The 12,266-nt window shown below is 32.3% G+C and overlaps 1 protein-coding gene across 2 annotated transcripts in view; it reads left to right on the plus strand.

The window, feature by feature from the left end:
• The first annotated feature begins 1,042 nt into the window (after positions 1 to 1,042).
• Positions 1,043 to 12,266, plus strand: part of LOC106470062 (E3 ubiquitin-protein ligase DTX1-like) — a 49,232-nt gene continuing 38,008 nt past the window's right edge. Inside the window, exons 1-2 of one of the 2 annotated variants that reach the window (XM_013930586.2) lie at positions 1,043 to 1,166; positions 8,708 to 8,804. The gene's annotated coding sequence lies outside the window, so the exon portion shown is untranslated. The remainder of the gene's footprint in view (positions 1,167 to 8,707; positions 8,805 to 12,266) is intronic. The other variant, XM_022398601.1, reaches the window with a different exon arrangement.

The following is a 12,266-nucleotide window of genomic DNA, read 5'->3' on the forward strand; positions in this document are numbered from 1 at the left end:
AAGTAGGGACTTGTGTCGCTAAAGTTTCGTCGGAACGAAGTTACGGAAAATCAATTAACAAACGGAGACGTAACAGTAAAATCCCAAACACATGGCCTAAAATATCTACCCCTTAGATAGGTTATTAGGATCTGCGGCTGGTTTTATTATCATTTATGGTTAATAATTTAGATTTCAAATTTTTAGGATATCTATGCATCTAGGTCTGTTAGAGGGTTAGCATTTTGCTACATATATGGCTGCAACCAATAAATTTATAAGTTTTACTTGTTGAATCAAAATATAATTGCTTGTAAATTTAGGCTTGTGCCATTTTTTTTTAATTTTTTTTTTTTTTTGTTATAGGTTGTCGGTATTGCATATGGCAGATATGGTGTGGATGGCTTATTATAACACATTCTTCTTTGCTTTAACCCTTAAAGTCTTAGAATTACATTAAAATAGTACAGTGGTGGCTTGATCAGCTGCAAGTCTGAGGGTTTATACCGCTAAAATTCGGGTTTCGATATACGCGAAGGGCAGGGCACAGATAATCCATTGTGTAACTTTGTGCTTGATAAGAAACAAGCAAGCAAACAAACATTATAACAACTTCTTCCGTCAATCTTACAGCTGTAATGAAAAGTTAAGACATCAGATATCACTTTTCTGGTTTCTTGAAATTAAACTCCTTTTTATTAATGTTCTAGTATTTCAATAAAATATCACAAAATAATGCTTTGAAAACTCAGCGTATTTATTGCTGATTGAATAATAAATTTATTTCAGCTGTCGTAATAATAAGTCAACATTTTTTATCAAAATATTCTTGTTGAAGTTTAATATATTAAGTGAAAAGCATAATATTCAAATAAACAATAATAGTACGTTACTGATAGCTACATTTTTCTTGTTTTAATTGTTTCCTTAGATTTAGTACTTACAGTTACAGATGGCGCTCTAGTTACTTCTAAGAAAGGCATCTGGGTAAGTTAGAAAAACTTTTGTTAGTATAGGCGTAATACATTTGTTAAATTTATTATAACTCTTTTTAGATATATGTTTTTAATCTGCAAAACATTTTCGAGCACATCTTAATTAATATTTTGGAACTATATATATTTGACGATTACTATTACAATATTAGTTACTTTGTATGTAAATATCGTAACGTATTTAGTTAATGAGTAAGTAAACTATTTTACTTTCTGATATCTTAAGTCACATTGTTAATAATAATAGGCCGAGTAATGTGGTAATATAGTCTTAATTACTAAGTTTCTTAGCGAAAAATGTTACGCATTGTGAGTCTTATTCATAGTTTTAAGATAATAAACTATGTTATTAACATTATTACCTTAGTCGTGACGGTGAAGACAGATACACGAATCACACATAGACTCAAGTATTGCATATTTGTTGTTTTCATGGAGAAAGAAAGATTCGTTAAATTGATTAATTGCTCGTTTTCTGCACATTGGCTATCTAACGTAATGGCTAAATACTTGAAGTAGTGAGCATTATTTCAACAGGAAAAATTAGTCACATGTGCTACAATACATTACTACATATACATTTTGAAAGAAACTATAGAAAAATATTTAAAACTAGTTTCCTAGAAGGCTTACAAATAAATGTTTAATCATTAATGTTAATTGTTATACTAAAAGGAAGTGATTATACACGTGATGGTTATGCAACTATAAAGTACTATTCAAAAGACTATATACAAACTCAAGATGTCCAATTTCTATGGATATATATATATATATATATATATGTAGTTGCATATAAATATGTATGTGTGTATGTATTAATAATACTAATGCTATACATCAAAAGTGTATATATGATAAAAATCAGCACTATATAACATAGATGACAGTATAAGAACCAAAAATGGGGTGTGTATTAAGAGACTAACAAAAAAGAAAGCTGTCCTTGGCCAGTTTTTGTGGTCATAGCACCCAAATGCATTGGGGAGATTCCATCTATCAGTCATGATCCAAATGCAAATGTCAAATTAGTTAGCTGTTATGAAAGATCAGTTTAGGGGTTAGAAGTTGAGTGCATTGACCCACAATGTCTCAACTCCTACTACCGGTTAGTTTTGCTGTATGTAGTCAGTTGTGGGAAGACAGTCACCCTAATATGTTGAAAAATTACAAATGTTAAAATGCCTTTGTAATAGAAATAAACCACCCTATATTTCTACATTTATATCACTCCCAACTTCTACCCTTTAAAAAGTGATGACAATTAAAACTATAAACTCGTACCTTTATGGTTCTATAATAATTAAACACCCAACCTCCTCCCTTGACAAAACTTATTCATGTGACTTGTCCAGTGTACCAAGTCCATAAGTATTTGCATTTTACAGCAAGTAGTGGGACTGTATAGGTAATAGGCTAAGGCATTGGTTTCTAATTGTCAGATCGAGCCTTTGAACTTAACCTGCAATTACTAGCATTTATATTTTGGACAGTTTTATATGTTTCTCTTCTTAGGTGAAATAGCATGTGGAAATATATATTTTGTTTTTATGTGAGTAACAGTGTAGAGACATCAGTTGTTGTTTACCTTTGCCTGATTGATGAAGATAAGCACACTGTATTTTCTGTGTTTTGTAGGTTTGTTTTCAGATATTCATGCAAAGCTACTAAAGGCTATCTGATTTAGTCTTTGACAAATATGAACAAATAAACTGATGGGAAAGCAGCTAATCAACAGTATCCACTGGGAGTCCTATAACTCTTGGACTACTGCTATTTGACTGAATAGTGGGATATGATTGTCACTTTTTTTTTATATGCACTCATGACATTAAAGTGTGTAGTTTGATTATTCATTTTGAAGATAATAGAACAAGAACTATGGACTTGCAGATTCAGGGTGTGGTACACTGACCATTGGGCTATGTTAAGCCTTTCATCTAGGTCAGGTTTGTTCAGAATAAATAAAAGAATAAACAAAGAAAGGGTAAAAATGACAATATGAAGAAGAAAGGTAAAAGAAATAAATTCAAGAAGAAAATGCATATTGAAATCAGTATCATTTACAGGTGCTATTGGTGAAAAATTAATTAGCCTAAGGTATGTATTAAGTAAAAACACAAGTTAAACATAGAACCTAAAATGGTAATTAAACTAGAAACTTCATGAGAAGTATTTTACCAGAATTTTATAATGAAGAGTATGGTAAAGGTACAGTATATAAAATAGACTGCATAAACTGTCAAAGTTTTTATATAAAAGAAACAGACAAAGATAATGACTAGTTGGAAAAAAAATACAAAAACTGAAGACAGTCCATTTAGAATGAATACATAGTTGGAAAATAATACAAAATAAGTTTCAAAAACATGTAAATATTGCATGTGGAAAAAATCTAAACAGAAGAAAAACTTTGGAAGCTATAAGAATCAAAAACTTAAGTTGTGACATAAATAAAACTGTAGGAACACCTTTATACTTGTTTGAAAGTATGTACTTCAAAAAAACAAACAGATGGTGCCAGTATCATCTTGTTTGGATATTTGTGTAACTTGAATGTACTTGGTGTATGTGGCGATGTTTCACCTCTAAAGGCGAAATGTACGTGGAAAATGTCTTCCCACGAAAAGCTGTTTCATGAACCTTGTATGTTCTTTTTTTGTTTTTACCCTTGGTAAGAAATAAAAGAAATCTGTAACATGTATATGTAAACTTTATATGTTGTCAGATTTTTAGTGTAGTCTTAGTTAGTATGTTGTCCACCAAGTTACCACTAATAATATATAATATTCCAAAACTGTATAATCAAAACTGTAAACTGTTTTTGTGGTAGTCATGTACTTTCATTTGATTGTGCACAGTGGTTGGGTATATAGCTTCAGCTATATTGAGAAGAAAGAAACATTATATATTTTGTTTCCCCAAGTTCTCAAGTGAGGAACTCTTGTTTAAACTTCAGGTGTTGCATCCTTATAAGCATTCCAGTATAAGTGACCTTATGTCCCCATTGTCATTTTTGATAAATGAGAGGCGAAAGCATCAGACTAATGATGCACTCATAGTATCTACTATGGTACTTTGTTACACAAGTAGAGAAAATATTGATAAAGATAGAAAGTTTTTAATTGAAAATTGTTAGAGGCCATCAGGTCATACATATGATATCAATTGTATAATTAGATCATGGTTGGTACTAAAACAAAATACAGTTGTAATAGGAGACTAATATCAGACACATTCTTTGATAGATTGTTTAGGCAGAGTATTCATGATGAAACTTTGTAGAATGGATGGCAACTGCCTGTTGTAAAGACACAAGTCTAGAGGACACTTGTGTCTTTACAACAGACAGTTGCCGTTCCATTCTACAAAGTTTCATCAGACACATTAATTGGGATTGCGTGGAGTGAAGTAGTGAGGATGAGAGATTTCTTGAAGTGATTGAGGGTGGTTTCCTGTATCAAATAAGGCACCAACCAAGGTAGAGTGCCATTTTATATTTATTGTTCACCACTAATCTGGACATGATTGCAAGAGTTGAAATGGAGGGACATTTGGGAAAAAACTGTATAATTAGGTTTAATGTCTTGCTATTTATTGAGAGCAAGGAATGAAATTTTAGTTTCTAATTGTCAGAAAGAAAACTTTGAAGCCATAATATATGATATTATAAATGAATTGGAATAATGACTTAGTAGGTGATGTGGAACAGATTTGGAAATTTTAAACATCTTAAGTGCTTTTAATTCAAGATAGTTATGTTCCTGAAAAGACGTAAAGGATACCATGGAAGATCAAACCTGATTTGGCTTTCAAAGGTCGCCAAGTGGAAAATTTGGGATAAATACCATTAGTTTAAATTGACATATGCTATGGATGGTTTACAGAACTGTAAAAAATTCAAAATGGATCATGAGAAGTAGCTGACTGATAATGTGAAAACTATAGCAAAGATTTTTTGTTAAAGGTAAACAAAATGGGATTGAGTCCTTGAAGAGAGGTGATGGCAAGATGTTTGCTGATGACTCTGAGATGGCTGAGTTTTTAAATTTCTATTCTCATCTATTTTTGATAGAGAGGATGTTAGCAATATTTCTGACCCAGAACATCCTAAAGAAAATATTGGAATCTAAATCAAGTAGATACAAGTTTGTTAAAAGTATGTAAAATGTTAAGAAATATAAAGCACAAGGATCAGATAATGTTTTTCCAAACTTTTTAAAAAGGTCAAAGATTAGATACGCAAGCCTCTCATTTTTGATAGAACAGTAGACTGGGCAGATAGGGTACATGAAGATTGTAAAGTTGCCAGTGATACTCTTATTTTGGGGGGGGGGGTATAATAGCTTTCCTGAAAATTGTAGGCCAATTAGTCTTACTTATCTAGTGGGGAAAATTTTAGTCTTATAAAAAAAAGTTTTTCAGAATAATTTTTTAGAATATATCATAAAAGAAAGTCAACATGGATTGATTAAAGGAAAATCTTTTCTTTTCTGTTGACTTTTGGATATGATCTACTTTAACTTTTCAAAGCCTTTGATAAGGTGTCACGTAGGATATTGGCCAAGAAAATTACATCAGTCAACATTGTAGAATTATTAGTTGATTGGATTTTATGGTTGCTTGGTGTGATAAAGCTAAAAGTTATTAATGGAGTAGAGTCAAGCTGGACTTTTTTTTCTAGTGATGTGCATAAGGGTCCAGTGCATGGATCCTTGTTTTATTATTATTTACATTAGTGATGTTTATAAGGGCATTATTAATAAAGTTTGCTTTGTACTTGGGTATTTTTAGTTGTTTTGAGGGTGCTGATAAAGAATGACTTTGAGCAATTGGAAGTTGGGCAAATCCTTGGCATTTGACCTTTAATTTTAGTAAGTGCAAAGTAATTCATTTGGTTTACCATAATTTGGATCACTTGTTTATTTAGGTGGGAACTCACTTAAAAGCATCACAAATTTAAGAAATTTAAATTGACTGGTTTAATGGGAGACTTAGAAGGTTATAGAAGATCAAGAAAGTTTGTCAAACAGGAAAGTAGAACGTCAAAAAGGTTGGCTAAAAATATATAAATTAACAGTATGGATTTCTTTAAGTACATTAAATGGATTGGGGTAGGACCTTTGATGAATAACAAAGAAAGGTTCTAATCTGATGATTATGAGATGGCTACGTTATTAAATTCTGCATTTTCTTTAGTTTTCACTAATGAAGATTTAAGCAATATTCCTCATCTTGAACAGTTGATAGATGGAAACAGGATCGAACAAGATGATTTCATTAACACTGAGCTTGTTAAGAAACAATTGGGAAGTTTAAAGAATGAGTCTCCTGGGCCAGATAATATTTCACCAAGGGTTTTGAAGGAGGTTAAAGATTGGATATGCGAGTCCTGGAATAGTGGGCGAGTACTAGAGGATCGGAAGTTGGCTAATATTACTCCTCTTTTTAAAAGAGGTGACAAAAATTGTCCCATTAATTATAGGCCTATTAGTCTTACATCAGTTGTGGGAAAAGTTTTGGAAAGTCTGATGAAAGATGCTTTGCAAAGTCATTAAACAAAGCTTAGAATTTTATTGGATAGTCAACATGGTTTCACTAAGGGAAAATCTTGCCTTACAAATCTTTTGACATTCTTGGAAAGGTTACTGCTTATGTAGGTGAGGGTAAGGGTGTAGATTTGGAGTATCTGAATTTTCAGAATGCATTTAACAAGGTGGCACATAAAAGGCTTGTAAAAATATTATATCTATAGGTGTGGGGGGGGGGGATAAATTAGCTAATTGCATAGAAGAGTGGCTGGATGGAAGAAAGCTGAGGGTTATCATAAATGGAGTTCAATCAAACTGGATTAATGTCACAAGTGGGGTACCTCAGGGCTCAATCTTAGGATCTTTGCTCTTTTTGAATTACATCAATGACATAAATGAAGGAATGGTCAATAAATTTCTAAAGTTTGCTGATGATATTAAGGTATTGGGTGTTGCTAGCTGTGAAGAAGATGCTGCTGATTTACAGAAGTATTTAGATCATTTAGTGAGTTGGACAGATAAATGGCAGGTGGGTTTTAATTATGATATATGCAAGATAATGCATGTGGGTTATCATAATTTGGATTATAAGTATAATTTTGATGGAAATAACCTTAACAGTGTTATGAAATAAAGGGATCTTGGTGTAGTGGTTAATCAGTCTCTTAAGCCATCCAAGCAGTGTGCTGTTGTTAGTGGTAGGGCAAATAGGATTTTAGGTTGTATCTACAGAAATATTGAATACAAATTTAAAGAGGTTATAATTTCATTACATAGGTCACTTGTTAGGCCACATTTGGAGTATTGTGTTCAATCTTGGGCTCCTTACCTTAGGAAGGACATTGAATTGTTGGAAAGTGTTCAGAGAAGGGTTGCTGGAATGGCACCTGCAATGGAGGGGTTGTCTTATGAGGAGAGGTTGAAATCTCTGAAATTGTTTTCTCTTGAAGAAAGAAGAGTTAGAGGGGATTTGATTGAGGTGTTTAATATTGTAAAGGGAATTGATAGTGTTGATACATCCTGTTTTTTCATACTTAATGCTGAAAATGGTAGGGCTGGGTGACAAATTTTGGCAGGGTAAGACAGTTTGTTTTCTAACAGGGTGGTTGGCCTTTTGAATGGATTGCCTTCAAATGTTCTGGAAGCAGTATATTTAAGTGAGTTTAAGAGATAGCTTGATAAGTATATGAATGATAAGGGCTGACTTTGAGGTTCTTTGTATTTATTTAATAGTTTTAGTTTTGCTGAGAGGATGGGACAATCTTGATGGACCAGTTGGTCCCTTGTTGTCCCTAAACATTATATTATATAATAGCGTGACTGAAAAAAAAAGTATTTTAGCAAACAGTTGTGGTAGATAATTCACTCAAGCCAACAAAACAATTCTCTGTTACTAATTGTAAGTAAAATTGTAGGACACATTTATAGTAAAGCTGGGCAATTAACTTGATGTAATAGACAACCTGTGGTTATCAATTATGTCAATCAGTGTCAAGTAAAATAATTGATTACTCAGTATTAATGTTTCTGATTATTGCCATTTCTTCAATTATTCCAACTATCAAATATTTACATTATGATTTCTCACTATTATTTTTGATTAATTCAGGTTGTTCAGCTTAATTGATTAGTGTCAAGATTCACAGAAATAACCAATTAATCAAAATTAGTGTTTCCAATTATTATTACTTTTGATTATTCCATTTATCTGAGGCTCATGTGGTAATAATTGATTAGTTAAATGTAATCAGTTAACGAGTTTAAAGATTGTTTATCAAATTCCACTAATTGCCAAGCTTTAATTCATGGGCATGATTACAAATTAAAAGAGGTGATTATCTCTCTACATATAACTAGTTAAGCCTCATTTGTAGTACTGTATATACTTTTGGTCTCTTTATCCTACAAAAATATTGACTTATTGGAAAGGGTTCAGAGGAGGGCTACTAGGATATGTCTGGGTTTAGAAGAGTTGTTATATGGGTGTAGATTTGGATCTTTTTTCTTTTTTTTTTCCTATGGGAAAGAAGGGTAAGAAGTGATCTTATTGAATTTTACAAGATTATCCAGGAAATCCATAGGATATAAAGACCTGCAATTTCTTTGTGTTATGTTCTAAGATATTAGGATGAGGTGACACAAGCTTGAGATCTGGAAAAGATAGGCTATGCTCCAATTAATACAGAATTATTTTTCTAATAGAGGGATAGACAAATGGATTGATTTCCCATCGGCAGTAGTGGAGGCCGACACTTTACAGGAGCTTGAGAGGAATCACTGAATTCCTGAAAAATTAAGGGTGAGTTTAAAAATCTATATTCCAACTTTTCTTCAAGTATGGATGTATAAGGACAACCTTGAAGTACCAGTAATCCATCACTGCCCATTAATTATATTAGTCTTATTTTTGGGGCTTCATCACAGTATTGATGTAGATGATTTAACTGAATATTAAAGACACTGGGTGTTTATTTTATGCTAATACTAATTTACATTTAAATGTAAAGTCTGAATGAAAAGTTTGTCCAATAAGTTATCTCCAAATTTGGGGTTTATTTATTTTTTTTATTCTTGAACAGTACATAAGGCTCAGTATATTATTATAATTATTAATGTCTGTTAATATAGAGCATGTTATTACTGACATTATTAGTGTCTATTAAAACAGCAAATGTTATTGTCATTATTAGTGTGTTAAAACATAGAATATGATATTATTGTCATTATCAGTGGCTTTGATAATATTGATATTATAATTGACTATTAAACAATATCAGATGCTGTTATTGTCGTTATTAGTGTATTAAAATATAACATATGTTGCTATTGTAATTATTAGCATACTAGCTGGAGTACCTGTCTGTTTGATGGGTGAAATAACCCCCCCCCCTCATGTATCACTGTGTCAAGTTATGATTTGGTAGTTTTCTGAAATCTCCACCTCCCATGGCCTTCTTCATATCATCCTGTATCACTGTGTCAAGTTTTGTGCCGATTGATCAAGAAATGTAATAAGAAACACATATGCATACACATATTGTTGTTTATTTATATAGATTAAAATATAGCATATGTTATTATTAGTTATTATTTGTATGTTAAAACATAATCTGATACTTTCATTATTAGTGTATTCAAACATAGCATGTTATTATTGTCATTATTAATTTATTTTAAAGTCACTAGGGCTAAATGCTAGGCTTAGATTAGTATGTAAGGATGAGCAGATTGGCTGGTTTTACTTGTGGGATTAGTTCAGTGGAAGAAGGGAGCTTTTTGGAATAGATGGTTTACATTTAAATATGGTAGGGGCTGGCTTGTTTGCTAAGGCTATTAACTCAGCTGTAAGGCAAGTTTTAAACTAGGACTAGACAGTAGTGAGGGCCAGGAAAAATTAAGTGCAAAAAAGAATAGCAGGCAGAGAAAAGTTTAGCATAAGAAATGAGTATAGAAGGTAAGGTTAGGCTTAATTGTTACTATTGTAATGCTAGAAGTATAAGAAATAAAATAGATGATGTTAGAGCACTGGTAGGAATGGAGGATTTTGATATAATGGGAGTAACTGAAACATGGTTAAATGTAGATGATTTTGATGACAGAAATTTCTTTGAAATATGGGGTTACAGGCTAGTTAATAGGGATAGAGTATTAAAGAGGAGGGGAGGAGTGGCTTTATATGTAAAATGTGTTACATCCTGTTGAAGTTGAGGAGATTGAATCCATTTGGGTTTCTGTTAGTAGATATAAAGGAAAAAGGCTTTTAGTGGGAATTTGTTACAGACCCCCAAATGATACTGATACAATTAATGAGAAATTTTACAAGATTAAGATTTCAGTTGTTAATGAAGTCAGAATTATGGGTGATTTTAATTTCAGCAATATAGATTTGAAAATTCTAGAGTCAAGCTGTGAGGGAGAAAGGTTTTTGGAAACTCTTCAGGATGGCTTTCTTCACCAATTAATCAAGGAACCAACTAGAAACAATGCAATTTTAGACTTATTGTTAACTTCAAATACAGAAATTTTTGAGAGGATGGAAATTGGGGAACATCTGGATGCAAGTAATCATTGCTCTATTAGGTTCGATGTTTTGCTGCACATGGAGATAAGGAATAATGATATTTTGGTTACAAATCTCAAAAAAGCAAATTTTGAAGGGGGCGTGACAAGAATTATCTGTTGTGAATTGGGTAGCTCAATTATTTGGAGAAACTGATCAGATGTGGAAAAATGTTTGGAGATGCATTTTTAAATATTCAAGGTAAACATATTCCTTATAGAAAGAAAAGGGTAGCTGCAAGTAAAAAACTAGATTGGCTCACAAAAAGTTTAAGAAATAAAATTAAAGAAAAGCATAATAAATTTAAGAAATTTAAATTGACTGGTATCACAGGAGATTTAGAAGATTATAAAAAATCAAGAAAGTTTGTGAAACAGGAAATTAGGACATCAAAAAGGATGTATGAGAAAAGGTTGGTTGAAAATGTAAAATTAACAGTAAGGATTTCTTTAAATACATTAAGGTAAACAAAATGCTAGGATGGGGGTAGGACCCTTGAGGGATGATAAAGGAAGGCTAGTATCTCCTGGGCCAGATAATATTTCCCCAAGGGTTTTGAAGGAGGTTAAAGATTGGATATGTGAGCCACTTGTTATTATTTGTCAATCCTTGAATAGTGGACAGGTACCAGAGGATTGGAAGTTAGCTAATATAACTTCTTTTCAAATGAGGTGGTAAACATTGTCCCAGTAATTATAGACCCACTAGTCTTACATTAGTTGTGGGAAAAGTTTTGCCTTACAAATCTTTTGACATTCTTTGAAACGGTTACTGTTTATGTAGGTAAGGGTGTAGATTTGGTGTATCTGAATTTTCAGAAAGTATTTAACAAGGTGCCACATAAAAGGCTTGTCAAAAAAAATATTTCCATAGGTGTGTGGGATACGTTAGCAAATTGGATAGAAGAGTGGCTGGGTGGAAGAAAGCAGAGGGTTACAAATGGAGTTCAGTGAAACTAGATTAATGTTAAGTGGGGTACCTCACGGCTCAGTTTTAGGACCTTTGCTCTTTTTGAATTACATCAATGACATAGATGAAGGAATGGTCAATAAATTACTTAAATTTGTTGATGGTATTAAGGTATTGGATGTTTCTTGCTGTGAAGAGGATGTTCCTGATTTACAAAAGGATTTAGATAATTTAGTAAGTTGGGCAAATAAATGGCAGATGGGTTTTAATTATAATAAATGCAACATAATGCATGTGGGTTATCATAATTTAAATTATAAGTATAATTTGTATGGGAATAACCTTAACAGTGTTATGAAGGAAAGGGATCTTGGTGTAATAGTTGATCAGTCTCGAAAACCATCCAAGCAGTGTGCTGTTGTTAGTGGTAGAGCAAATAGGATTTTAGGTTGAATCTACAGAAATAGTGAATACAAATCTAAAGGGGCTATAATTTCATTCTACAGGTCACTGGTTAGGCCACATTTGGAATATTGTGTTCAATCTTGGGCTCCTTACCTTAGGAAAGGGTTACTAGAATGGTACCTGGGATGGAGGGATTGTCATACGAGGAGAGGCTGAAATCTCTCAAATTATTTTCTTTTGAAAAAAGAAGAGTTAGGGGGATCTAATTGAGGTGTTTAAGATTCTAAAGGGAATTGATAGTGTTAATGCATCATCTTTCTTTCATATTTAACAGTGAGAATAGTAGGAGTAGAGAACACAAATATAAATTTTGGCAAGGTAGGAGTC

The sequence above is a fragment of the Limulus polyphemus genome, unplaced genomic scaffold, assembly GCF_000517525.1.
Source record: "Limulus polyphemus unplaced genomic scaffold, Limulus_polyphemus-2.1.2 Scaffold3798, whole genome shotgun sequence".
In the NCBI taxonomy this organism is placed as follows: Eukaryota; Metazoa; Arthropoda; class Merostomata; order Xiphosura; family Limulidae; genus Limulus; species Limulus polyphemus.